Source organism: Hyaena hyaena, unplaced genomic scaffold (assembly GCF_003009895.1).
Source record: "Hyaena hyaena isolate Hyena2069 unplaced genomic scaffold, ASM300989v1 scaffold_1757, whole genome shotgun sequence".
NCBI lineage: Eukaryota > Metazoa > Chordata > Mammalia > Carnivora > Hyaenidae > Hyaena > Hyaena hyaena.
In genome coordinates, this window is record NW_024082394.1 from 46033 (window position 1) to 71024 (window position 24992).

The 24992-nt window shown below is 35.7% G+C and overlaps 1 long non-coding RNA gene across 1 annotated transcript in view; it reads right to left on the reverse strand.

The window, feature by feature from the left end:
* Positions 1-678: 678 nt before the first annotated feature.
* LOC120226562 overlaps positions 679-24992 on the reverse strand; it is a 143467-nt gene continuing 119153 nt past the window's right edge. Inside the window, exons 3-4 of the long non-coding RNA XR_005527052.1 lie at positions 9682-9738; positions 679-749 (exon numbers count right to left, since the gene is read on the reverse strand). This is a non-coding gene — a long non-coding RNA (uncharacterized LOC120226562). The remainder of the gene's footprint in view (positions 750-9681; positions 9739-24992) is intronic.

Genomic DNA, 24992 nt, shown 5'->3' on the forward strand with positions numbered 1-24992 from the left:
ATAGAAACCCTTCTAATGGCCTCTTTTGAAAATACACTAATTTCAAGGCAGAACATTCTCTGATCAACTGTCTTTTCAAAAGCATCCTCACACATCCCATTTCCCCAAACTGATTCTTTCTGCCTTGTTTACTCCCTCCTGTAGAAGCAAAGCTATTTTTCTTCACTAACCTGTGAGATGCTTGCGGGGCTCCTAGCTCAAGCATTCTCCCTATTGTGATAGTTTCCCTTCCCCTACTATACAGGCCCCTTTCCTCCCTCTTGCAGTAAATTCTATCCTTACCTACGTCTGGCTTTGTTTTTATTTGATACCAATTAAAAGTCCAAGGAATTTTACCATAGAGATAAACCCTAGATAAACCCTAGAGAGAGCCTAAGGAAAAAGTCAGAAGAAGTGACAGAAAGAAGACAGAATTATTCAGCAGAATTGGAATCAGCATCCAGACTGATGTGCAGATGAGGGAGGGAAAATTGCAAAGTTGAGATTTCAAATTGACACTAGAAAAAGCATAATGAGTTTTCACACAGAACAAGCCTTCTTGAACCTCTTAGTATAAGGGGCTAGAGATAATGGCTCAACTCCAGATGAGGAGAGGGAAGACAGGACAATGGTCAAAGGAAGCACAAAGCCAGGACCTACCTGCTAGACTTGGAGTCTACCAATGACTGATTGCAGATGGCAGTTGGAAGATTCTGTGCTGAATGTTAAGGTAACACCATCATAAAAGCCAAAATCCAAATTGTCAATTCCTGTTGATCAAAATAACTGTCAATGCTCTCTCTCCAGGCATGTATCACAACAGCAACCTTAATGAGAGTTTCAACGTGTGTGGAATCTGAAGTTGGGACAGGAGTCATGAGGACAACACCTCTTAGGCTTCAATCATTATGATCTTACATCTCAGTAAAAGTGGGAAAGCCTGAAGTGCAGAAATCTAGGCTTTTCCTCCTGCTCATTGAACACAGGGGACCTCCGGGGGAGTTTCTGATCTTTGTCCTGAGGTACTCATTCAGGAAAGGGGGAGGCAGGGGTCAACTTTTAAAGACATGGCATTCACAACAACCAAAGTAAACAAACTCATTATCATTATTATTATATCATCCTTAGTATTAAGAACAATGCAGTGGAACCTTTGTTTTCAGATCAAATGCACTAGTCTAAAGCAGTAATTCTCAGCTAGTAGGTAGGGAGAGATACTGTTCTTGATAGGATGCACAAATATGGTAAACAGGTGTCATGATGTAGCTAACAATTCACAACAAAATGTATCCATTTCATATCTCTATGTCCTTTATATCTTTTTATGCTCTTCAAGGGTATTGTAAATAATGAATGTAAAAAAAAAATCTGTTCATTGAAGATTATTTTAATTTTGAAAATTTAGAAACAATTAACTTGGGGTTGGTTTAAAAAATTGTAATATACTCATAATAAATATAGCAGATATATACCATACACTATATATAGCATAAATACCTATCATATATATTGTATTTATCATATCTTTCATATATAGCACATATATCATATATATCATAAACAGTTTATTGCCATTGTCCTCCCATGTTATATATATGATATCCTCTCATGTGTTATATATCATCTATATATATGATATGGGAGGATAATGGCAATACAGTGCTGAGAGTATAATGGCAAGTTACAGGACAGGACAAGACATGCACACAGAGATGCATTCCTAAGGATGAATAAGGAACCATTCGCTGTGACTCCCTCTAAGAAGCAGAATTATGGAGTAGAAAGGGGTAAGGGTATGGGCTTTTCAATTTTTATGTCTCATATATTTCTGTGTTCTTTTTCTTCTTTTAACAATAAATGTGTTTTATCACATTTAAATTTAAAATCATCAATTTTGACTTAAAAAAGTAAATGTCTAGGAACAAACAAATATTCTCTAAAAAGTGGTCAGTTTGTTTCCAAGATGACAAGCTTTGCATGGACTGAATGATGGGTGGCCTATAAAATGTAAAAACTCTGCTTACAATTCTGAGAACGGCTCTACCCCCAAAACAGTGGGGGCACTTAAGAATCTAGGAAAACCAGCAACATGAGAATTAAAACTTAAACTATGTCTCTGTCTATGGAAATAAAAGCCACTAGCAGTCAGGATTAGGAGGAAAATCACATCAGAATTTTCTGCCCCATTTAGAAATGTGTTGCTTTTATTTTCTTTAATCTCATTTTGTTTTTTATCACTCCTCTGCTCATGCACATTTTTCATTTTCCCCTCAGATCTCACTTACAAAACCCAATTTCAAAGATAAAATTATTAAGAATATCAAGAGGGCAACAGCAGAATTTTTAACCAGCTTGGGGCTCTTCAAAGAGCAGGAGCCTGTGTAAATGTGCTTGTCACAGGCCATTTAAACAGGCCCTGGATTTCACCTGGAGAAATTCAAGAAGGTCCCTCACTGCCATACAGCAGAATCTATGGGAAATGTGGGAATTTACAGGCTAAGTGTACGTGAAATATGTGCAGGAAACAGAGGCTGAGCTGTTCTGCTATATAAAGAGCAGTCTGAACACTGCAACCACAGTGGGTTGGAAGTTCATTGCATACCTATTTATCTTATTGTTGGGTAATGCTTCTTAGTTTTTTTTTTTTTCAATAAACTATTAATAAACGAGCTAAAAAAGAGAATAAGTGCATGTTTATTTTTAAAAGTAAGCACTGAAAACTGTTTCTCAAGAAAATTGATGATACACATGTAACTTGTAATGTGTTTGTCAGTGTTTACCATCTACATTTGGAGCCATAGTGATTTCATTGACTCCTTGAAAACCAGATGTCAGAATCTGCTTATATCATCAGCACTTACTTCAGAAGTTAATCTCAATTTTAAGAAAAATTGCTCAAAGACAATAGTTTAACATGTACAGCTCTTATGTTAATGTTCTATCTAGCATAATGTCTCATTAAGGTCAAAGGATTATGTTTATAAGCTAATTTTGCTTATTTTTGTAAACCTATGAAATGTGAAATGATAGCTGATAAGTGGGCAGGCTCCATTAAGTGCACAACTTGGTAAATAGTTAAATGGTACCTGTTATATATTAGTGATATCATATTCTATAAACATAAAATCAATTCTAATAATGGTTTGATAATTAGTTAATTATTTCATTATTTAAATTAATAATTTCATCCAAATGATGAAATCAAAATAAAGTTTTTATAAGTTTTTTCTGTCAAAGATGAAACATTTGACCTTGTTTTTAATAAACTTTACTGAAGTATAATTTAAATATGATAAAATTCACCCATTTTAATTGTAGTGATAATGAACTGTGACACATGCATACATTTAGGTAACCACCATGGCCATAATGAAGATATAGAACATTTCCATCGTCCCAAACCATTTGCTATTAACCTTTGATGTTCAACACCATGGCCCCAGGAAAACACTGATCTGCTGTTACTACAAATTAGTTTTATCTATTCTAAGATTTAATATAGGGAGAATTATGAAATATATATGCTGCATCTGAATTTTTCCTGACATAATTGGACATTATCATTAGTTTGTTCTTTTTGTTACAGGGTACTATTCAATTGTGTGGATAGTTTAGCTCCTGACCTGTTGACCTTTGAGGGTTTTCTATTTGGGGTTATTATGAGTCAAGGTGCCATGATCATTGTGTGGACATATTTTCTTTTCTGTTGGTTAAATACTTAGGAGTGGAATTTCTCAGTCGTATGTTAAGTTTCAGTTTACAAGAATCTGACAAAATGTTTTCCAAGATAATACATTTTTATACTCCCACAGGCAATGAGCATGACTTTTAATTGCTCTACATCTTTGCCAACACATAAAAAATTCCTTTTATCAAAGGGCTCCTGGGGGACTCAATTGGTTAAGCACCTGACTCTCAATTTTGGCTCAGGTCATGATCTTATGGTTCATAAAATTGAGCCTTGTATTGGACTCTGTACTAAAGTGTGGAGCCTACTTGGGATTCTCTCTCTCTCTCTCTCTCTCTCTCTCTGCCTCTTCCCCACTTGCACATGCCCCCCAAATAAATAAACTTTAAAAATCCTCTTATCATTGCAGAAACTATTTAGTTATAACTTGTTGTGGTTTGAATTTGCATTATCCTAGTGACTAATTATGCTCAGCATATTTTGTGAAGTGTACATTCAAATATTTTGAAGGTTCCCCAAAAATTAGAAACAGAAATAGCATATGATTCAATAATCCCACTACTGGGTATTTACCCAAAGAAAATGAAAACACTAATTCAAAAAGATATATGCACCCCATGTTGATCGCAGCATTATTTACAATAGGCAAAATTTGGAAGCAACCTAAGTATCCATCAATAGATTAATGAATAAAGAAGACGTGATATATCTCACTCACAGACACACACACTGGAATATTACTCAACCACAAAAGAAAAAAATAAAAACAGGGATGGACCTTGAGTATTTACCTTAGAGGGTATTATGCTAAGGGAATTAAGTTGGACAGAAAAAGGCAAATGCTGCATGGTATCACTTATATGTGGAATCTAAAAGACAAAACAAATGAATAAAAGAACAAAAAACATAACTGAACCTATAAATGCCAGAGGCGAATGGGTGGGAGAATGGGCAAAATAGGTAAAGGTGAGAGGAAGATACAGTCTTCCAGTTACGGAATGAATAAATCATAGGAATAAAAGGTACAGCACAGGTGATATAGTCATTAGTCAATGGTACTGTAATAGCATTGAATGGTGAGAGATGGAAGCTCCACTTGTCATGAGTACAGCATAACATATAGAGCTGTTGAATTGCTATGTTGCACACCTGAAACTAATGCAACACTGTGTATCAACTATACTCAAAAACAACTTTTTGACAAAAAAGAAATTGGTCTATTCCATCTGAGTTGTGGAATTTATTGGATTAAAGATGCCTATAATATTTTATTCTTGTCCTTTAAATTTCTGTAGGCTCTGTAATACTTTCCCTCTCTCTTATTGATGTTTTTATTAAGAGATACATTGAGCAAAGATATACTTAGAATTTAGTCATTTCACACAAAGTCACAATTATATCAAAGGCTATAGTTGTCCAATTTTGAAAATAATTTTATAATTACACAATTTGAGTAACTGAACTATAATATTTTTGTAAAAAATCTCACATTGAATAGAAAAATAAAAGATATATTTACATATTGCAGTATGTGCTTTCTCTCTTTAATAGTATCATGAGTCAAACTTCTAAAATGTTTAAGCCTTTGAGAAAACAACTTCATTGCAAATTATCTGAAACTTCCTACAATAGCATTTCCTTAAGAAAGAAACTACTAACTTTTCATTATGATTTGTTTAAAACTTATCAGAAATCTGGGTCGCCTGGGTGGCTCAGTTAGTTAAGCATCTAACTCTTGATTTTGGCTTAGGTCATGTTCTCATTGACCTTGAGTTCAAGCCACCACCCCCACAAGTAGGCTCTGTGCTGACAATGCAGAGCCTGCTTTGGATTCTCTCTTTCCCTCTCTCTCTCTCCTTCATGCATGCATGAAGGTTTGCTCTCTCTCTCAAAATAAATAAATAAATAAATAAATAAATAAATAAAAACTTGCCAGAAATCTTTTACCAAAATATTCAACAGTGGTGGTTACCAGAGGTGGGGTGGTGGGAAAGGGCAAAATGGGTGAAGGCTGTCTTAAGTGCAAACTTCCAGTTATATAATAAATAAGTCCTGGAGGTGTAATATAAAGCATATGACTACAGTTAATAATACTATATTGGAGTCCAATGAAAGTGCCAAAAATTTTAAATTCATTAACATATGTGAACTTAAACCAAGAAAAATTTCTGCTTACATTATTGTTTAACATAAAATAATGTTTTAATATTGTTGTAATGTTTATGAATATGTTTTTTATATTATTTGGAAATACTTCTATTTTTGAACTAGGTTTTCAATAGAAGTATTTTACAGACCCACTTCTGTTTTTCTCACTTTCTTAGAACACCAGAAAGGAGAAAGTGAAAATTTAGGCTTCTAATGGAGTCATTTGGCTTCCTTATGTTAAAGACGCCCTCCAAATAGGATACGGATCAAACATGCTTTGTTTACATTCTTATGAAAGCCATCTCATTAAAGCAATGGTTAGCAGAAATCCCAATATCTGAAATTCTGTCCGTGGTTTCTTTACATTTCATCTGAAAGAACAGAAAATAAAAGAAAAAAGCTAACAAGGCCCCATCTGAATCTATTTCTGACCTGGTCAACCTTCCATCAATCAAGTCACTGCTTCAGGTACTGAAAAATTAACCTCAAAAACTAATTTGCAACTAAGGAACAAAACTTAATTTGCAACCAAGGAGAAATTTGCCAAGAGATCCCCAAACACTTTGGAAATGTATGCCTCATAAAATAAGCAGTTAGTGGGGACATAGATTGGTAGAGAATACATCTGTGGAGTTTATCTAAACTCTGTACTTCCACCTACTCCTTCCCAACCCCTTACCCTTACCACCCTGTAATAAGCTAGAAGCCTTTCCGAGTGAACAGTACTATACACAGGCAGTTTCAGTGCTTCAAGGCAAAGAAAATTGTGGGAGATAAGAACTCTGATTCAGTCAACATGGCTTTTTCTATAAGTCTCTAAAATGATAACATAAAATAATTAAATACTGTAGGAAAATAAAAGAAACAATGTGTGGCAAGATATAAGAAAAGAATGTTCTCTATGGATAAGATTTGTCACAAGGTACATTTGCTTATAATTATCACTTAATTTAATGCTTGATTTATTTCACTGAACCCTAACAAAAATCTTATACTCAGTTTACTAACAATTTCTCACTATTTAGTCCAAAGCTATGATTTTATGAAAAGCTGCAAATTTCTACACATAGTAGAAGCTTCTTTAGTTCTCATACTTGCTCCTTGTCTTCCCTTTCCCTTCTAATGTCAGAAGGATGCCAGAAGATCAACTGGAATGACTCATACTCCACACACACGGCCACTTGTCCTCCAATCATGAAAAAACTCTTTTCTCTACTCTGTTTACACTCCTTCTTATTCCTCTCTAAATAGAAACATTATTACTATATAATGGAGTTTTGTTATAATGTTTATTAATATTTTTTTTGCCTGTTTTCAACAATATTCTCTACTAAGACCCTTCTGATGGGAGACTGCATCTTCTTCGTGCATCTTCTTCCTGCATTTAAACAAAATGCTGTTTTCCTTTACCTTTTATAAGTATTTTATTCTTTTAGATACTATTGTAAATGAGTTTGTTTTCTTTTTTTTAAAAAAAATGTTTAATTTTTACTTTTTTTTTTAGAGAGAGGGCGATACACACAGAGCACAAGCAGGGAAGGGGCAGAGAGAGAGGAAGACACAGAATCTGAAACAGACTCCAGACTCTGAGCTACCAGCACACAGCCTGATGTGGGGCTGGAACCCACAAATCATGAGATCATAACCTGAATGGAAGTCGGGTGCTTAACTGACTGAACCACCCAGGTGCCCCAATTGATTTGTTTTCTTTTTTTCTTTTAATTTTTTTTAACATTTATTTATTTTAAGACAGAGAGAGACAGAGAATGAGCAGGGGAGGGCCAGAGAGAGAGGGAGACACAGAATCTGAAACAGGCTCCAGGCTCTGAGCTGTCAGTACAGAGACTGACATGGGGCGTGAACCCACCAACCATGAGATCATGACCTGAGCAAAGGTTGGATGCCCAACTGACTGAGCCATCCAGGCTCCCCAAGGATTTGTTTTCTTAATTTCATTTTTGGCTTGTTTGCTGCCACTGTATAGAAAGACGATTGATTTCTGTATATGGATCCTGTACTCTTTAACCTTGGCAAAATAAGTTTCTTAGTACAGTTTTTAAACAAACATGTGCAACAATTTCCTCCTGGCAGGAAGAACTATTAAAAAGAAATACATATATAATTTAAGTGGATGCTGTCATATGGATTTGCTCATTCAGATATTTTCTAGATCTTTAAGATAAATAGCATCTCTATGAATTTTAAAAAAGATATTAAGAAGTCATAATCAAACCAATGCATATAAATAGTTTTGGCATAGTTTTACATATATTGATTTTGATACAGACATCAGCTATTATTGCATGTCTTTAATTAAGAGTGCCTTTCAGAAAAACTCTCTATGCCTCAAGATGCAACACAGAATGAGAAGTTATTTTTTCTCACTTATATCCATTAGAGAACATTTGATGTAAAGTAAATTAATCACTTAATTCATGAGGAAAATTGTGAATTGAGTTTCTATAAATTGATTTACATTTTAATGCACTAAAATAACTAACTACTTTTTAAAAAGCTTGTAATGAACCCATGTATAGATGGAAAAATTATTATAAAAATTGATAACCATACTCCATTTTATTCATATTGCAAATTAAGATTTTCACAAATGGAATTTTACTTAGTGCAAGGTATAACCTTCATTTATACTGTCCACTGACATTTTGGTCACTAAGAATTGTAGAACTTTATGTTAATCAAACTAATAGAATATTTCTATTACCATTTGTTTGATATTTGCTTGTCCTTCCACATGGACATAGATTTTTTGATATTTTATATGGATATCTTTTACACTTGTCAAAATGGTCAAAAATAGAGTCAATAAATGACAAGTGCATAAACAGACAAACCAAAAGCAGAATAAGACCCATAAATACAGAGAAAAAACTGATGTTGCCAGAGGTGAAGAGGTGGGAGGAAGGGCAAAATGGATGAAGGCGAGTGAGAGATACAAGCTTCAAGTTATGGAATGAATAAGTCATGGGAATAAAAGGCATAGCATGAGGGATATGGTCAATGATACTGTAAAAACACTGTATGGTAACACATGGTAGTCACGCTTATGGTGAGCATAGCATAACATAGAGAAGTTAAATCACAATGTGGTATACCAGAACTAGTGTGATATTGTGTGCTAACTATACTCAAAAAGGTTTTTTTAAATAAAACCAATTAATAGATGCTATAGAGAGGAAAGCCGAACTCTCATATTCTAAAAACTACTGTTTTTAGAAAAATGATGATTGAATGGCTTACCTGGTGAAGTACTGAGCTTCCTATTGGTGGAAATGTCCAAGTGATGAATTAAAAACAAACTACTATCAAGGAGACTTCGTATTTGGGGGGAAATTTAATATATGGCCTCTAAGAAAATATATACTAAGACTGAATACATTTTAATGAGGTTCAGTTCTCTGTCACCTAAAGTGCTTTGTCCAATTTTATGATACTTATAAAGTAAAACTACAAGTCCATATTATATATTTACACATGCAAATAAATATACAGTGCATTTGAATGAAGCTGTTGCTTCCACTTACTGAGGAGAATTGATTTGTGTGTTTGTTGGGGGGGGAGGGTGAAATATATGTAATAAGTTATATGTGCATACATAGACATTTTTTCTCATCCTCCTATCCCTGGTACAAGATACGTATCACTTTATGAAAGGAAAACAATACTGTGAGCCAAAGTACTTATTTTAATTTAAAAATCATTGTCTTGTTCTCAAAAGATTAAGAAGAAAAAATGCTTTCTTCATAAAAGTAGAGTCTTCTGAAAATCAGGTTTTAAGATAAAAATACTAGTACAACTTAACACACTGCATTAAAAAGGACTATAAACAATGAAAGAAATTCACTCACATGAAACTCAATAGTTTCTGATCTCCAACAGCCAAAATAGAAAAAGAGAGACACCAACTGAAAAAGAGAGAGAGATGCCAGTTGTTGAAAAGACTGGTTTAAGTATCACCAAAGTACTCGGCACTGTGAAAAAAAAGTATGAATATAGTCTGGCCCTACATCTCCTGAACTTTGCTGATTGCTCTATATGGAAAGATGCATCTGTTCCTCTCTTAAAACAGTAGTCTTTAAAAGGATACTCAAGGAATCTGCAGGGATCCCGAGGCATAATTGTTAAGCACAGAGCTCAATGTATATGACTGTTTGCTTGGCACTGTGTACCACGCACACTGCTAATGTTCATCAATACCATCTCCAAAGCATGGAAGTTGAGGCTTCGGTTAGTGCTAACGGCAGCAACATTTCAAAGCCAGATATAACTGAAGACAAATGGACACTTTAGTCTGAAATATTAAGGTTTTACAAAAGCATTTCTTCCTGAGCTGAAGCTTGCTTATCTGTTTACCTTTGAGAAAAAGAAAGAACTCTATTATCTGTAATAGACTTGAAAATGAAATGAATAAGTGCAATAAAATGAAAAGTCTGTGAGGGGTTTTGTGGGAGCCAGGGGTTTATTGAATCTTAAATGTATTTTTTAGAGTTGTGCTATCCAATATGTTAGACACTACATGTGGCTATTTAAATTTACATTTAATTTAGTTTAATTTAAAATTAAATGAAAGTTAAATCTTTAGTTCCTCAGTCACACAAGCCATATTTTAGTACCCCATAGCCATGTGACCAGTGGTGACCATTTCAGATAGCACAAATATGGAACATTTCAGTAATAGCATGAATTCTGTTGGGCAATGCTGTTTTAGAGAAAAGCAATCAGTGTGTTACCCAGCTTTTAGCTACAAAACAATTCAAGGAGGAAAGCTGAAAACATTATTGAATATATTTTTGGAAAGCCCTGCTTTTTAAAAAAGGGAGAAACGTTTGACCTCAACTCTAAATTTTCTCTTAACATTTATTAGATTTACCTCTATAAAATCTTCTATAAAATCACAGAACAGACAATAGGGAACACAAAGTAAAGGGCATTTCACAGATAGCAGTCAGCCAAAGAAGCTCCCACCAAAAAGGAAACATTGCACATAAGAATATGGTGAGAAATTAGCAGAGACTTTTAGAACTGGAGGAAATTGAAATCTTGGATTTTTTTCTTCATTATGAAATAATTTGTATGCTATCTAAACTACATGAAATCTCTGATTCAAGGTGTATTCTAATTTTTCAGATTTCTGCAACAGAGTTCTATTGCTATGAATGCAGCAATCTAGTGAAAGAGCTAAATTGCTCTTTTTGTCTCAAAAAAATTGGACAAACTTAATTTTTCTATTAACCCCTCAACCTGATCTTCTCCACCCCTAGATGCCACCTTTGCTAAAACCTACAGTTTTTCTAATAACTTCTAGGGAACAAAAAATCCTGTCTAACATAACAAAAGTCTATCATCTGATTTAAATTTCTCCCTTTTTTAACTAAGGGGGCAGAGCTGGGTTGGAAACTTCATCTTACTCTTCTATTTCTTCATCCTGCTTCACTGGACTGAATCTGGCCCCTCTAATATTGGCACAGGGAAAGGCAAGGAAAGTAAGAGTCAGAAAGTTCTTATTTGACAGAAGCTGAACATATTAGATTTCAAAGACTGGCTTTTGTATTTGTGGAGTGGTTTGTAGGTTCTTGAGATATAGCTACAAGTACCCCTAATCTATCACTCCTAGCTCTGTCAAAACTCCTAATTCTTGAGCCAACCAGTGTCACTGTTTCTACATGGTGAGTAAGCTCACTGGTGTAATGCTAAAAGCAAAAGACGTGGAACCACCCAACAGGAATAAAAAAAAAATCCTTTCTCAACTACCTCCTACCTACTGAGGTAGTGCAACCATTTTACTTGTATCCAATTTAGTCTTCTCTTAATTTGTGATTTTTTAAAGACTGTTATGAATTATAGGATTATTACAAGTAAGATAAATAAAACAAAGTCTGTGTATAATAAGTATTTTTCTTACCATCCATTTTTTCCTTTTTCATGGATGATGCTTTGGTGTGGTATCTAAAGAGTCATCAAAGTATACAAAGACATCTAGGGTTTTTTTCTATTATCTTCTAGGAGTTTTATAGTTTTGTGTTTTACATTTAGTTCTGTGATTCACTTTAAGCCAACTGTTGTGAAGGGTGTAGGGTCTGTGTCTAGATTTTGTATACAAATGCCAATAGTTCCAGCACCATTTGTTGAAGAAACTATCTGTGCTTTCTAAGCACAGGAATCCAGGAACCTTGGCTGAGAATGTCCCTTTGGTTATCTGCCTGCAGTGTCTTCTCCTTGAAGCTTACTTTCAAGAGAAGATGGAGAAGGGCTACCTCAAGAAACAAGCCAAAGTACACATGGTAGAGAGTCCCAAATACCACTACAACTAGGGAAATAAAATAACCAAAGTCTCAACAAGAGAGACCAAGACATATCATTCGAACAACACTTCCTGAACAGACAGGCACTGGAAAGTAAAAGAGCTTTCTTTAATACAGCAGTACTCACAGGTGCAGAGTGCATAACAAGCTTTTAAAACTAACAAGAGATAGAAAGTTAACTAAAAGGACAAAACGGAAGAATTCTCCTCCAAAGAAACTCCAAGAAGAAATGACAGCTAAAGAACGTCTCAAAACAGATATAAGCAACATAACTGAACAAGAATTTAGAATAAGAATTACAAAATTAGTTGCTGGGCTTGAAAAAGGCATGGAAGACATCAGAGTAACTATTGCTACAAAGACTATGGAGCTTAAAAATAGTTGTGATGAATTTAAAAATGCTATGAGATGCATAATAAAATGGAGGCATCCAATGCATGGATTGAAGAGGTAGAGAGGAGAATAGGTGAATTAGGAAACACAATTATAACAAAAAAGGAAGCTAGTAAACAGAGAGATAAACTGATCCAGGAACATGAAAGGAGAGTTCGAGAGCTCAGTGATACAATCAAACAGAACAAAATCTTTATCATAGGAATTCCAGAAGAGGAAGATAGAGGGAAAAGCGCTGAAGGAGTCCTTGAACAAATTATAGCAGAGAACTTCCCCAATCTGGGGAAGGAAACAGATGTTGAAATCTAAGAGGCACAGAGAACTCCCCTCAGACGTAACTTGAATTAATCTTCTGCACGACATATCATAGTGAAACTGGCAAAATATAAGGACAAAGAGAGAATTCTGAAAGCAGCTGGGAAGAAAAGGGCCCTAACATACAAAGGGAAACAGAGTGGATACAGACCTATCTACTGAAACTTGGCACGCCAGAAAGGAATGGCAGGAAATCTTCAATGTTGAACAGAAAAAAATAGGCAGCCAAGAATCCTCTATCCAGCAAGCCTGTCATTCAGGTTAGAAGAAGAGATAAAAGTCTTTCCAAATGAGAAAAATTGAAAGAATTTGTCACCACAAAGCCAGCCCTACAAGAAATCCTGAGGGGGACTCTATGAGGAAAATGTAAGGAATGCAAGGTACCAGAGACAACGCCACACGCATGATTCCTACAAAGAACACAATGACTTGAAACCCATATTTTTCAATAATAACACTGAAAGTAAATGGACTAAATGCTCCAATCAAAAGACAAAGGGTAGCAGAATGGATTAAAAAAAAAAAAAAGCAAAATCCATCTATGTGTTGTCCACAAGAAACTCATTTTAGATGTGAGGACACCTTCAGATTGAAAGTAAGGGGATGGAGAAATATATATTATGCTACTGGAAGTCAAAAGAATAAGAGAAAGAAAAAGCTACTTGAGTAGCTATACTTAGACAAACTGGACTTCAAAGTAAAGACGGTAACAAGAGATGAAGAAGCGCATTATGTAATAATTACGGGTTCCATCCATCAGGAAGAGCTAACAACTATAAATGTCTACGTACCAAATATGGGACCACCCAAATACCTAAAACAATTAATTACAAACAGAAACAAGCTTATAGATAAGAATGTGCTAATAGCAGGGGACTTTAATACTACACTTACAGCAATGGAAAGATCAAATAGACAGAAAATCACTAAAGAAACAATAGACTTGAATGACACATTGGACCAGATGGATTTGACAGATATATTTAGAACTCTACATTTTGAGGCCATGGAATTTCTTTTCTTCTCAAGTGCGCATGTCACATTCTCTAGGATAGATCACATACTGAGACATAAAGAGGCCTTCAATAAATATAAAAGAATTGAGATCATGCCATGCACACATTCAAATCACAATGCTATGAAACTTGAAATCAATCATGGGAAGAAATCTGGAAAACCTCCAAAAACATGGAGGTTAAAGAACACCTTACTAAAGAACAAATGGGCCAATCATGCAATTAGAGAAGAAATTTAAAAATGTATGGAAACAAATGAAAATGAAAATACAACAATCCAAACTCTATGAGATGCGGCAAAGACATCCCTAAGAGGAAAGTACATTGCACTCCAGGTCTATTTCAAGAAATTAGGAAAAGTGCAAGTACAAAATCTAACAGCTCACCTAAAGGAACTAGAGGGAGAGCTACAAGAGCAACCCAAACCCAATAAGAGAAGAGAAATAATAAAAATCAGGGCAGAAATAAACAATACAGAAACCAAAAAATAAAAAAAAATAGTTGAACAGATAAATGAAACCAAGAGATTTTTTTGAAAAAATAAACAAAATTGACAAAACTCTAGCCAGGCTTCTCAAAAAGAAAAAAGAGAGCACTCAAAGAGACAAAATCATGAGTGAAAATGGACTTATTGCAACCAACCTCTCAGAAATACAAGCAATTATCAGGGAATACTATGGAAAATTATATCCCAACAAATTGGACAGCTTAGAAGAAATGGAAAAATTCCTAAACACACACTCACTACCAAAATTCACATGGGAACAGATAGAAAATCTGAACAGACCCATAACTAGTGAGGAAATTGAATCAGTTATCAAAAATCTCCCAACAAATAAGAGCTCTGGGCCAGATGGCTTCCCTGGGGAATTGTACCAGACATTTAAAACAGAATTAATACGCATTCTTCTCAAGCTATTCCAAAAAATAGAAATTGAAGGAAAACTTCCAGACTCATTTTACGAAGCCAGCATCACTTTGATTCCCAAGCCAGACAAAGACCCAGCAAAAAGAGAGAACTACAGGCCAATATCGTTGATGAATACGGATGCAAAATTCCTCAACAAGATACTTGCAAATCGAATCCAACAACACATAAAAAGAATTATCCACCATGATTAAGTGGGATTCATTCCGGGGCTACAGGGCTGGTTCAATATTCACAAATTAATCAATGTGATACATATATCACATTAAAAAAGAAAAGATAAAAACCATATGATCCTGTCGATAGATGCAGAAAAAGCATTTGACAAGATACAGCATCCCTTCTTAATAAAGACCCTCAAGAAAGTCGGGATAGAAGGAACTTACTTAAACATCATAAAAGCCATCTATGAGAAGCCCTTAGCTAACATTATCCTCAATGGGGAAAAACTGAGAGCTTTCCACTTGAGATCAGGAACACAGCAGGGATGTCCATTCTGATCACTCTTGTTTAACATAATGCTGGAAGTCCTAACACCACCAATCAGTCAACACAAGGAAATAAAGGACATCAGACTTGGCAAAGAAGAAGTCAAACTCTCACTTTTTACAGACAACATGATATTCTACATAGAAAACCCAACAGACACCACCAGAAGCCTCCTAGAACTGTACCATGAATTCAGCAAAGTTGCAGGGTACAAAATCAACATACAGAAATCAGTTGCATTTTTATACACCAATAATGAAGCAACAGAAAGAAAAATCAAGAAACTGATCCCATTCACAATTGCACACACAGACACACAAAAAAAAAAACATAAAATACCTAGGAATAAACCTAACCAAAGATATAGGAGATCTGTGTGATGAAAACTAGAAAACTTACAAAGGAAATTGAAGAAGACACAAAGAAATGGAAAAACATTCCATGCTCATGGATCAGAAGAATAAATATTGTTAACATGTCATTACTACCCAAAGCAATCTACACATTCAATGCAATCCCAAAAAAATTGCACCAGCATTCTTCTCAAAACTAGAACTCTCCTAAAATGTGTATGGAACCACAAAAGACCCCAATGCCAAAGTAATCTTGAAGAAGAAAACAAAATGGGAGGCATCACCATCCCAGACTTTAGCCTCTACTACAAAGCTGTCATCATCAAGACAGTATGGTATTGGCATAAAAACAGACACATAGACCAATGGAATAGAATTGAGAACTCAGATTTGGACCCAAAAATGTATGGCCAACTAATCTTTGACAAAGCAGGAAAGAGTATCCAGTGGAAAAAAGACAGGCTCTTTAACAGATGGTGCTGGGAGAACTGGACAGCAACGTGCAGAAGAATGAAACTAGATCATTTTCTCACACCATACACAAAAATAAACTCAAAATGGATAAAGACCTGACTGTGAGACAGGAAACCATCAAAACCCTAGAGGAGAAAGCAGGAAACAACCTCCTTGACCTCAACCGCAGCAATTTCTTACCTGACACACCCCCAAAGACAAGGAAATCAAGAGCAAACAATTGGGACCTCATCAAGATCAAAAGCTTCTGCATGGCAAAGGAAACAATCAATAAAACTAATAGACAACTGACAGAATGGAAAAAGATAGTTGCAAGTGACATATCAGATAAAGGGCTAGTATCCAAAATCTATAAGGAACTCACCAAACTCCACACCCGAAAAACAAATAATCCAGTGAAGAAATGGGGGGAAGATATGAACAGACACTTCTCGAAAGAGGACATCCAGATGGCCAACAGACACATGAAACGATGCTCAGCATCCCTCCTCATCAGGGAAATACTAATCAAAACCACACTGAGATACCACCTCACGCCAGCCAGAGTGGCTAAAATGAACAAATCAGAGAACTCTAGATGCTGGCGAGGATGTGGAGAAAGGTGCACCCTCCTACACTGTTGGTGGGAATGTAAACTGGTGCATCCCCTCTGGAAAACAGTGTGGAGGTTCCTCAAAAAATGAACAATAGAACTCCCCTATGACCCAGCAATAGCACTACTAGGAATTTACCCAAGGGACACAGGAGTGCTGATGCATAAGCACACATGTACCCCAATGTGCATAGCAGCACTCTCAACAATAGCCAGAACATGGAAAGAGCCTAAGTGTCCATTAACTGATGAATGGATCACAAATATGTGGTTTATCTATACCATGGAATACTACATGGCAATGAGAAAGAATGAAATCTGACCATTTGTAGCAATGTGGATGGAACTCAAGGGTACTATGCTAAGTGAAATAAGCCAGGCAGAGAAAGATGGATACCATACGTTTTCACTCATATGTGGAACAGGAGAAACTTAACTAAGGACCATAGGGGAGGGGAAGGGGAAAAAATAGCTAAGGAGAGCGAGGGAGGCAAAACATAAAAGAATCTTAAATGCTGAGAACAAAGGGAAGGTTGTTGGGGGGGTGAATGAGGGGCAAGTGGGTGATAGGCATGGAGGAGGGCACTTGTTGGGTTGAGCACTGGATGTTATATGGAAACCAACTTGAAAATAAACTATTAAAAAAAAAGAAACTATCTGTGCTCCACTGTATTGTCCTTTGTCAAAGATCAGGTTGATTATGTTTTGTTGGTCTATTTCTGGGCTCTCTATTCTCTTTCATTGATCTATATGTTTATTTTTTCACAATAATATTTTGTCTTGATTACTGTAGCATTAGAGTAAGTCTTAATGTCAGGTAGTATCAGTTCTCCAATTCCATTCTTCTTCTTCAATACTTTGTTGGCTATTCTGGGTCTTTTGCATCTCTATATAAACTTAAGAATCAGTTTGTCAACACACACACACACACACACACACACACACACACAGAAAAGACAAAAATTTTGCCAGATTTTGGATTGGGTTTGTGTTAAATCTATAGCAAGTTTGGAGGAACTGACATCTAGACAATATTAAGTCTTCTTATTGATGAATATGGAATATCTCTTCCCTTATTTAGTACTTTGATTTCTTTCATCAGAGCTTTGTAGTTTTCTTCATATAGATCTTGACATGTCTTATTGATTTTATATCTAAGTATGTCACTTTTTTAAATATAGAGGAATGTTCATAGCAGCTTTATTTGTAATAACGAAAAACTTTAACTAAATTAAGGGGCAAATGGATAAACAGATTTGGTATATGCATACAATGAATTAGTACTCACCAACATAAAGAAATAGACAATTGAGCTGGGAAAAACCATGAACGAATCTCAAAATAATTATGTTGGATAAAAAAAAAAAGTCATGTAAAAAAGAGTACCACTGTATGATTCTACTTATATAAAATCCTAGAAAATTCAAACTAACAGATAGACAGTGAAGCAATCAGTAGTGCCTGTAGAGTGGGGAGGGAAGGTGAGAAGGAGGGATTACCAAAAGGCATAAAAAAAACTTTTGGTGCAATATAATGTTCGTTATATTGACTATGGAGATATTTTAATGAGTATGTAGGTATATACACAGATATTTGTCATAGTTTATCAACCTTGATATATAAGACATGTGCAGTTTATTACATGTCAATTATACCACAATAAACCAAAAAAGAAATGAGTAAGAAACAAACCAAAAAAATTAGTTATACACCATGCTGATATGATAAGTATGCTCTAAACTATACCAAAATACAATAGTTCCCACAATTAAAAATGTTTTAATTACCTTTAAAAATTAATCAAATATATTTAATACCAAATCTCAGAGTAAGACTTTTATTAATGAATTCACTTTCTAAGCCCTGAATCAAATATAACTATTTAAACTTACAATGTTTCCATTAATTTCCTAAAATCTTAACATTATAGTGGGAAAAAACATCATTCTTAATAAACCCAAAAATGATCCCAAATAGCATTGTTTGGGACATTTGAGGTCTTCATGCTTGTAGATGTTTTCAAGGTGAATTTTTTTCTTCTGAGTAATCCATATTTCATACACCCCAAATTCATTTAAAATTCTCATTCCCCAATTCACTTTGGTTTACTGAAAGCTAACCAAAACTTTTCAGTTAAATAAAAACAAGTTTGCAAGTAAATACTCTTACCTCTGTTTCATTTTCCAAAATCGTAACTCTAGGAAAGTTGTCTGGACAGTTTCTCTTTTAATAAAAAGCAAGATCTTTTATTTTCTGATCCCTTTTCCTGATCCATGCCATTTGCAGTAATTTTTTTCCCAGACAATATCCTTTCTTTAATAAACTCAGCAGCAGCATCTCTATCCACAAGTAACATACTTCTTTCTTTATTATTTCCTATAGATGACATGATTAATGAGCTCCTCAACTATCAGTGGCTTGCAATGTAGAACACTCCACCTCATACCTAAAATCATCAGGTGCAAGCTGATTCTTTGTAGTTGGATTTTAAAAAATTCTTTGCATAGAGATGATCTATCAATGCTCAACACTCACTATTATTTCAGTTTGCAGTAAAATGAGAAGTGCAAACAATTAAATAGCTTGTAGAAGTCCTGGTATATTCTATTTGATAGAATTAACTCATTTTCATGTTTAAAAAGCAGAATGTCATTAATTTTACCATTCTAACTATACACATTTATATGATTATATCAGAAGTCTTTAAGCACTTTTTATGAGTACATTTGCTGGCCCTAAAGTAAATAGGAAAACTAAAGCATGAAGAAGTATAATGCCCTGTCTAAATCAGGATGAATACTTAGGCCAAGTTTTGTAGAATCCAACCCATCTTATGGGTTGAATTGTTTTTTAAAAACAATTTTAATGGAAATATTTTTAGCCTGGCATGAACTCCCCAAATTGCCATGTCTCCACCACTCTTTATAGTCAGCCATTTCCCCTACATAGCTGTCCCACAAAGGTACTTCAGTTTTCTACACCTAATTTAAGAAGCTGTAAAAGTTTCAGATTGAAATAATGTTGGAGTTTAAAGGATCTTAGAAATATATTGCCCAACCCTCATACTTTACTAGTGAGGCACAGATAAGTAATTTGCTCAACACTACACATTAAATTAGTGGCAGAAGAGCAGGAAAATCAGACTTTCTCCCTCCTGATATTGCTTTTCCGCGCAACACTCTGTCTTTCTAGCTTTAGCTCTCTCTGAAACTTGCCCCCAATATCATGTAAGCTTCAAAAGAGTAGGGCCTTTTAAGTGATATGATTTACCCCTGAAGTCTAAAACAAAAATTAACAAGAACTTAACAAGCAGTCATTAATTTTTATCAATTAAATGAGTAACAGAAGTGGTGTGGGAAGTTAGAGGATTAATATTAATTAACTTAGGTTACTTGCTAGGTATTTTATATATGTCATCTTATTTAATCTTTCCCAAATTAATGCAGGAGAGAAATTACCCCCCCTCCATTTTATAGACAAGGAAACTAAAGCTGGTAGGTGTCATTATGCACAGTTTTCCTGACTCTGAAAGATCATCTTGCTTTCACTACCATGGCACACAGCTATAATATGAAAAGCTTGGCAGGGTCAACACTAAATTTCTTGATATTAATGTCCTGGTGAATTCTTGACAAACTAAAATGTAAGAAGAGAACTTTTAATATCATCTGCATTTTTCTAAGAATTTTATAACCTAATATTATGGGTTAAACTACTATTTTCACCCCCACCTCTCAGGTGAGGAAATGAGGCACAGAGAATTTTAAAAGTTGCTTAAATTCACAAAACTAGGGAGTGGCTTGATCAGATATCAATCTGAGGAAGTTGGCTCCAGAGTCCAGGCTCATCACTACTGCAAGAAACTGCCACAGGGACTCAAATGATGGTTCTCTAGTGTCCTGATATGCAGGAGTAATGTCACCTAGTTCAGTGGTTCTCATACTTTCGCATTTATCAGAATCACATGGAGGGCTGTTAAAATACAACATACTCAGTGTCACTCCCTACAGATTCTGATTCATTTGGGAAGGGTGGAGCCCTGAAATAATGCACAGAGAACCACTGAACTAAGAAATGATCTTAGACTCATCTTTTCATGCATAACTTCTAGAAATTTTTCTAAGCATGTATACATTTTTAAAAATATATCAAACTGTACTGTTTTGTAAACTAGTTTTTTCTCTAATCAGTATGTCATGAGACTCTTTATATTGGTAATTGTTTTTGAGAATATAACTTTCAATGGCAGCTGAGGACTTGCTATGGACTGAATGCTTGCATCCACCCAAAATTCATATGTTCAAGACATAATCCCCAATGTGATGATATTTGAAAGTAAGGGGTTTAGGAGGTAATTAGGCTTAAATGAGGTAATGAGGGTGGAAACCCCATAGGATCAGTATCTTTTTAAGTAAGAAAGATGAGAACCCTCTCTCCCTTCTCCACATGAGGATACAAGTGGAGCAACCTACACACCAGGAAGAAGGTCCTCACAAAACACCTTGATCCTGGACTTCCCAGCCTCCAGAACTGTGATAGATGTTTGTTGTTTAAACTACTAGGGGGACCCGGGTGGCTCAGTCAGTTGGGCATCCGACTTCAGCTCAGATTATAGTCTAATAGCTCATGGGTTCAACCCCCATGTTGGGCTCTGTGCAGACAGCTCGGAGCATGAAGCCTACTCCAAATTCTGTGTCTCTTTCTCTGCCTCTCCCCTGCACATGTTCTCTCTCTCTCAAAAATAAACATTAAAAAAATAAACTACTCAACCTGTTATTTTGTTATGACAGCCCCATTTGTCTAAGCCAGTACTCTATCACATGTACATACCAGAATTTGCTAACAAAGCCCCTATATTGTCAAAAAACAGAACCCTCAGGGTGCCTGGGTGGTTCAGTCCATTAAACATCCAACTCCTGATTTTGGCTCAGGTCACGATCTCAAGGTTTGTGAGTTCCAGCCCCACTTCAGACTCTGCTGACAATGCAGAAGCCGCTTGGGATTCTCTCTCTCTCTCTCTCTCTCTCTCTCCCCCCACCCAATTGTGTGTACATGCACACATGCACCCTCTCTCCCTCTCTCTTTCTCAAAAATAAATAAATAATCATTTAAAAAACTCAGAGGGCTCTAAGATTTTACCCTACTTGTGTAGTAACTGCTGTTTCATGAATGCTGGCAGAAGACAAAAGGCTCATTGGTCAGAAAAAAAGACATCACTCAGAACTCCAGCTCACACCTGCACACAGAGGACTGTGTTACAGGAGAGAAACCCAGAGCCAAAAATCCAGGGCTTTTTGACAAGCAACAATCATTACAGCCAGCCAAATAAAGCAGTGCCCTTGCTGTACTCCACTTGGAGGAATGTGCTGTTACATGGTAGTCAGGCTACTTTGTAGACTGTGTGACTAGCTTCAGAAACTGCTTAATATCACAAGACACCCAAGCCTTGCAATCCGGTACACTTTGCAGGAATGTGGAAGGATGGATGTTCAGGGCCCATGGCAGACTGCCTCTCCCAGGGATACTTTGGCATTTAGAGCATTTAAATTGTTTTACGTTTGTTTTCATTCTTTTTTTTTTTTAATTTTTTAAACATTTATTCATTTTTAAGAGAGGGAGTGTGAGTGGGGGATGGGTAGAAAGAGAGGGAGACACAGAATGCAAAGCAGGTTCCAGGCTCTGTGCTGTTAGCACAGAGTTGAGGACTCGGGCCTCAAACTCATAAGCAGTGAGATCATAACCTGAGCCAAAGTCAGACACTTAACTGACTGAGCCACCCAGGCGTCCCTGTTTTCATTCTTTTAAGTAATGCCACAGTAAGCCATCTTGCACTTAAAATTTGATATTTTCTGTTCTTTACTTAAGATAAATTCCTAGAGGGGGCGCCCGGGTGGCGTAGTTGGTTAAGCGTCCGACTTTCGCTCAGGTCATGATCTCGCGGTTCGTGGGTTCGAGCCCCGCGTCGGGCTCTGTGCTGACTGCCAGCTCAGAGCCTGGAGCCTGTTTCAGAGTCTGTGTCTCCCTCTCTCTCTGACCCTCCCCTGCTCACGCTGCCTCTCTCTCTCTCTCCTAGAAATAAATAAAACATTTAAAAAAAAAACAAAACCATTTTTCTCTTAAAAAAAAAAAAAAGATAAATTCCTAGAATAGAATTGCATAGTCAATAGTGGTTTTATGTATGGGGGGTAGGATTTGAAAAATATTTCATTTAACAAATTCTATCAAAAAGCCATTTTCCACAATTTCTTACCAACGCTAGAAAATTTTTTTTGTATTCTTAAAATTTGGAAGCTTCTCTAAATTACTGGTGCTAATTAGTATTTCTGTTATTATTACTTTAGTGAGCACTTTAATACATGTGCTGGAATTGGTATTTCTTTTATGAATTAACTCTAAAAGTATTAACCTTTTTATTTTTTGAGATCAGATATTTTCATATTGACTTATGAGTTACGGATATACTTATAATAATTCCTATAGGCTTCTCCCTTATTCAGTGAAATACCATAAAGAAAAAATCGGTTTATGCCCACAATTGTTTTAATATGAACTGTTGATAGAATTAACGATTTTCTAGTTCTTTCTATAAAGACCAGGTATCTTATCAGCATCTCTTTAGGGAACCTACAATTAGAATCGCCCACTTTGAAAGGATCACACTGCCAAACAAATAAAGCATATTTTACAACATTTGAGATTGGGCATATTAGATAGGTTCAGAAGTTTAGTAGAAGGACTGAAGGAAAGTTCCAATAAGTTTTTGTTCTAAACTTACATGGATCCTTTGCTAATGATTTCATGCTGATGGTGCTTCCTCATCTTGCTTTAATATAAGGTCATGTTTCAAAAAAAGAATTTGCACTGCCTATCAAAATCTCATTCTAGTTCACACGCAACAACTTCTTTTCTATCGTAAAAATACAAATCAGTTTTTATGACATTGTTTTTCTTCTGATTTCCACTTTGTGGCATTACCTTGTTAAGTTCAGTAAAATCATGCAAAACATAGTTAGACACAATAGGGAAGTGTTATTAAAAGTGAAAATCTAAATGAACTCTCTCAACTCTGCTCCTCTTCCCGATTCTGCTTTGCTGTCTTGAACACATCAATCCCCTTTCCACTTCTTCCTTCAGTCTTTTTGTGACTAATGACAGCACCATCCTAGATCCTACCACATCCCAACTAAAAATGCAGTCACCAAAATACAAATAAGCTGGAGGAGTGGTTTCAGGAAAGAATTGGTGAAGCTCCACTCAAATACCTTAGTGTTTAGTCTCCATGTTCATAATTATAACATGTTCTAAATAGTCTTCACATTCTTCTTCAGAATAAATTATATACTTCCTCAAAACTACTCTACAAAAATTTTATAATACATGGAATGCAATCATGAAGATATTGATGACCTTTTAGCCTTCACACAAGATCAATGGCCTCTTGAGCATGTATTGACCTTGGCATTATTTTAAATGGTATTTAGCTCCGATCAATAAATCTTGATTGTTTATATCAACTGCAGTCAATATCTGCTTATTAAAGTTAGAATACAAATGAATAAGCAGGAATTCAAGTGAAGATTACCAGCAGCATTTATGTTTTCTCATTATAAGATCTTAAACCTTAGTTCTAAAAAAGCCCTAAATTAAAATTATTAAGGATTTACAGAATCAGGTCCTTTCATTTTGTTATAGGACAGGTATGGAACACACTCTCTGGGGATTATTATAAAAGTCAAAGGAAAAACAATGTTTCCTATTAAATTCTTTGCCAGGAAAATGTAAAATTTCTTGAGTCCATTAAAAATCCACAGAGAAGCTCCTTATGTACCCAGGCCAGAGCTGGTCCTCAGTCACCTAGCAAGCAGGAAACAGTCATCTAGTATATAGGTGAACCAAGGCTGGTGGGTAGACAGGTGTGAGAGGAAGTATCAATGTGCCACTGTGGGCACAGGCCTGGAGTGTGTAGTATCTGTCCTGGGAAAGTCAGGAGAAACAACCCTCCAAGATACAGATGACTCAAAGCTGGAGGTTGGGTATGCAGGGAAATTCAGGACACCTTTGCAGGTTCAACCTTGACCGACAGAGTGCCTGCTATATCAGACCACAGGTTATGGCAAGGCAGCAAGATCACTGAGTGTGTGTACTGTGAATACATGAGGCATAACCTCATTGGATGTCCTCCCCACATTTCTGCACAGCTGACCCATCATGCAGCATTTGTAAGAGAAAACAAAATACAGCATACTGGACCCAGTAAAAGAAGATCTCTTATTCTAGTAATGTTCCTTCAGTGACAT